The sequence below is a fragment of the Arachis hypogaea genome, chromosome 6 (assembly GCF_003086295.3).
Source record: "Arachis hypogaea cultivar Tifrunner chromosome 6, arahy.Tifrunner.gnm2.J5K5, whole genome shotgun sequence".
NCBI lineage: Eukaryota > Viridiplantae > Streptophyta > Magnoliopsida > Fabales > Fabaceae > Arachis > Arachis hypogaea.
In genome coordinates, this window is record NC_092041.1 from 84696093 (window position 1) to 84701169 (window position 5077).

General features: G+C 42.0%; 1 non-coding gene across 1 annotated transcript; it reads right to left on the reverse strand.

Annotated features, from left to right (window-relative positions):
* Positions 1–250: 250 nt before the first annotated feature.
* Positions 251–358, reverse strand: LOC112700579 (small nucleolar RNA R71). Its single transcript, XR_003153485.1, has one exon. It is a non-coding gene; the product is annotated as a small nucleolar RNA R71 (small nucleolar RNA).
* Positions 359–5077: the final 4719 nt, after the last annotated feature.

A 5077-nucleotide genomic window follows, 5' to 3' on the forward strand; every position in this document is an offset into this window, starting at 1 on the left:
ACATAATTGCAAGTTCCATGGACTTCCATTGGAAGATCCTCATCAGTTTTTAGCTGAGTTCTTGCAAATCTGTGACACAGTCAAGACTAATGGGGTTGACCCTGAGGTCTACAGACTTATACTATTCCCTTTTGCTGTAAGAGACAGAGCTAGAACATGGTTGGACTCTCAACCTAAAGAAAGCCTGGACTCTTGGGAAAAGCTAGTCAATGCCTTCTTGGCAAAGTTCTTTCCACCTCAAAAATTGAGTAAGCTTAGAGTGGAAGTCCAAACCTTCAGACAGAAGGAAGGAGAATCCCTCTATGAAGCTTGGGAAAGATACAAACAATTGATCAGAAAGTGTCCCACTGATATGCTTTCTGAATGGAGCATCATAGGTATTTTCTATGATGGTCTCTCTGAACTGTCCAAGATGTCCTTGGATAGTTCTTCTGGAGGATCTCTTCATTTGAAGAAGATGCCTACTGAAGCTCAAGAACTGATTGAAATGGTTGCAAATAACCAATTCATGTACACTTCTGAAAGAAATCCTGTGAACAATGGGACTAGTCAGAAGAAAGGAGTTCTTGAGATTGACACTCTGAATGCCATTTTGGCTTAGAACAAAATATTGACTCAACAAGTCAATATGATTTCTCAAAGTCTGTCTGGGATGCAAAATGCACCAAGCAGTACTAAGGAAGCTTCATCTGAGGAAGAAGCTTATGATCCTGAGAACCCTTCAATAGAAGAGGTGAACTACATGGGAGAACCCTATGGAAACACCTACAATCCTTCATGGAGGAACCATCCAAATCTTTCATGGAAGGATCAACAGAGACCTCAACAAGGTTTCAATAACAATAATGGTGGAAGAAACAGGTTTAGCAACAGCAAACCTTTTCCATCATCTTCTCAGCAACAGACAGAGAGTTCTAAGCAGAATACCTCTGACTTAGCAACCATGGTCTCTGATCTAATCAAAACCACTCAAAGTTTCATGACTGAAACTAGATCTTCCATTAGGAATTTGGAAGGACAAGTGGGTCAGCTGAGCAAGAAAATTACTGAACTTCCTCCAAGCACTCTCCCAAGCAATACTGAAGAAAATCCAAAAGGAGAGTGCAAGGCCATCAATATGGCCGAATTCTGGGAGGGAGAAGAGGCAGTGAACGCCACAGAGGAAGACCTCAATGGGCGTCCACTGACCTCCAATGAGTTCCCCAATGAGGAACCATGGGAATCTGAGGCTCAAACTGAGACCATAGAGATCCCATTGGACTTACTCCTGCCATTCATGAGCTCTGATGAGTATTCTTCCTCTGAAGAGGATGAGTATATCACTGAGGAGCAAGTTGCTAAATACCTTGGAGCAATCATGAAGTTAAATGACAAGTTATTTGGAAATGAGACTTGGGAGGATGAACCCCCTTTGCTCACCAAAGAACTGGATGACTTGTCTAGGCAGAAACTGCCTCAAAAGAGGCAGGATCCTGGGAAGTTTTCTATACCTTGTACCATAGGCACCATGACCTTCAAGAAGGCCTTGTGTGACTTAGGGTCAAGTGTGAACCTCATGCCCCTCTCTGTAATGGAGAAATTAGGGATCTATGAGGTACAAGCTGCAAAAATCTCACTAGAGATGGCAGACAACTCAAGAAAACAAGCCTATGGACTTGTAGAGGATGTTCTGGTTCAAGTGGAAGACCATTACATCCCTACTGATTTCATAGTCCTAGAGACTGGGAAATGCATGGATGAATCCATCATCCTTGGCAGACCCTTCCTAGCCACAGCAAAGGCTGTGATTGATGTTGATAGAGGAGAGCTAACCATTCAAGTGAATGAAGATTCCTTGGTGTTTAAGGCCCAAGGATATCCCTCTGTCATCATGGAGAGGAAGCATGAAGAGCTTCTCTCAAAACAGAACCAAACAGTGCCCCCACAGTCAAACTCTAAGTTTGGTGTTGGGAGGCCACAACCAAATTCTAAGTTTGGTGTTGAAACCCCACACTCAAACTCTAAGTTTGGTGTTGGGAAGTTCCAACACGGTTCTGAGCATTTCTGAGGCTCCATGAGAGTCCTCTGTCAAGCTAGTGACAATAAAGAAGCGCTTGTTGGGAGGCAACCCAATGTTTTATAATTAATAATTTTCTTTTGTTATTTTATCTTTTTTGTAGGTTGATGATCATAAGAAGTCACAAAAACAATGAAAAAAAGCAAAAACAAAATGAAAAACAGGAAGAAAAACAGCACACCCTGGAGGAAGATGCTGCTGGCGTTCAAACGCCAGTCAGCCTAGCAGTTGGGCGTTTAACGCCCAGTCTGGCACCATTCTGGGCGTTTAACGCCAGAAAGGGGCACCAGACTGGCGTTAAACGCCAGTAAAGGGCAAGAACCTGGCGTTAAACGCCAGGAATGGGCACCAGCCCGGCGTTTAACGCCAGAAGTGGCTCAAAACGTGGATTTTGATGCCATTTGGTGCAAGGATGCCTTTTCCTTGACACCACAGGATCTGTGGACCCCACAGGACCCTACCATCACTCTCTCTCTTCTTCCCCCATTCACCAATCACCTCAACACCTCTTCCCCAAAAACCCTTCACCTATCAAATCCCATCTTTCTCTTCACCACTCACATCCATCCTTCATAAATCCCCACCAACCTCACCCTTCAAATTCAAACCACTTTCCCTCCCAAAAACCCACCCATAATGGCCGAACCTTTACCCCCCTCTCTCCTATATATACCCTTCTTCAACCCTTCATTTTCACACAACCTAAACACCACCATCTCCCTCTTCCTCATTTCTTCTTCTCCTACTCTCTTCTTTATTCTTTTGCTCGAGGACGAGCAAACATTTTAAGTTTGGTGTGGTAAAAGCGTTGCTTTTTCGTTTTCCATAACCATTATGGCATCCAAGGCCGGAGAAACCTCTAGAAAGAGGAAAGGGAAGGCAAAAGCTTCCACCTCCGAGTCATGGGAGATGGATAGATTCCTCTCAAGGGTGCATCAAGACCACTTCTATGAAGTTGTGGCCTTGAAGAAGGTGATCCCCGAGGTTCCCTTTTCACTCAAAAAGGGTGAATATCCGGAGATCCGCCATGAGATCCGAAGAAGAGGTTGGGAAGTTCTTACCAACCCAATTCAACAAGTCAGAATCTTGATGGTTCAAGAGTTCTATGCCAATGCATGGATCACCAAGAACCATGACCAAAGTGTGAACCCGAATCCAAAGAATTATCTTACTATGGTTCGGGGGAAATACTTGGATTTTAGTCCGGAGAGTGTGAGGGTGGCGTTCAACTTGCCTATGATGCAAGGAGATGAGCATCCTTACACTAGAAGGGTCAACTTTGATCAAAGGTTGGACCAAGTCCTCACAGTTATATGTGAAGAGGGCGCACAATGGAAGCAAGATTCAAGAGGAAAGCCGGTCCAATTGAGAAGGCATGACCTCAAGCCCGTGGCTAGAGGGTGGTTAGAGTTCATACAACGCTCAATCATCCCCACTAGCAACCGGTCCGAAGTTACCATAGACCGGGCCATCATGATCCATAGCATCATGATTGGAGAAGAAATAGAAGTTCATGAGGTTATAGCCCAAGAACTCTATAAAGTGGCGGACAAGACCTCCACCTTGGCAAGGTTAGCCTTTCCTCATCTCATTTGTCACCTCTGTTATTCAGTTGGAGTTGACATAGAGGGAGACATCCCCATTGATGAGGACAAGCCCATCACCAAGAAAAGGATGGAGTACACAAGAGATCCCACTCATCATGAAATCCCTGAAATTCCTCAAGGGATGCACTTTCCTCCACAAAACTATTGGGAGCAACTACACACCTCCCTAGGAGAGTTGAGTTCCAACATGGGACAACTAAGGGTGGAGCACCAAGAACACTCCATCATCCTTCATGAAATTAGAGAAGATCAAAGAATCATGAGGGAGGAGCAACAAAGACAAGGAAGAGACATTGAGGAGCTCAAGCACTCCATAGGATCTTCAAGAGCAAGAAAGAGCCGCCATCACTAAGGTGGACCCGTTCTTTGATTTCCTTGTTATTTGTTCTTCTGTTTTTCAAATTTTATACTTATGTTTATCCATGTTTGTGTCTTGTGATCATTAGTGTCTTAGTGTCTATGCCTTAAAGTTATGAATGTCCTATGAATCCATCACCTTTCTTGAATAAAAATGTGCTTAATTGAAAAAGGAAGAATTGCATGAATTTTGAATTTTATAACAGTTTAATTATTTTGATGTGGTGGCAATATTTTTGTTCTCTGAATGTATGCTTAAACAGTGCATATGTATCTTGAATTTATGGTTTATGAATGTTGGCTCTTGAAAGAATGATGAAAAAAGGAGACATGTTACTGAGGATCTGAAAAATCATAAAAATGATTCTTGAAGCAAGAAAAAGCATTTATATTAAAAAAAAACCGAAAAAAAAAGAGAAAAAGAAAACGAAAAAAAGAGAGAAATAAGAGTTGTGATCCAAGGCAAATAAGAGTGTGCTTAAGAACCCTGGACACCTCTAATTGGGGACTTTAGCAAAGCTGAGTCACAATCTGAAAAGGTTCACCCAATTATGTGTCTGTGGCATGTATGTATCCGGTGGTAATACTGGAAGACAGAGTGCTTTGGGCCACAGCCAAGACTCAATAAATAGCTATGTTCAAGAATCATCATACTTCACTAAGAGAATCATTGGCACTATCTGGACTCTGAGTTCCTAAAGAAGCCAACCATTCTGAATTTCAAAGGATAGAGTGAGATGCCAAAACTATTCAGAGGCAAAAAGTTAAAAGCCCCGCTCATCTAATTAATACTGATCTTCACAGATGTTTTTGGAATTCATTGCATATTCTCTTCTTTTTATCTTGTTTGATTTTCAGTTGCTTGGGGACAAGCAACAATTTAAGTTTGGTGTTGTGATGAGCGGATAATTTGTATACTTTTTGGCATTGTTTTTAGTATGTTTTTAGTATGATATAGTTAGTTTTTAGTATATTTTTATTAGTTTTTAGTTAAAATTCACTTTTCTGGACTTTACTATGAGTTTGTGTGTTTTTCTATGATTTCAGGTATTTTCTG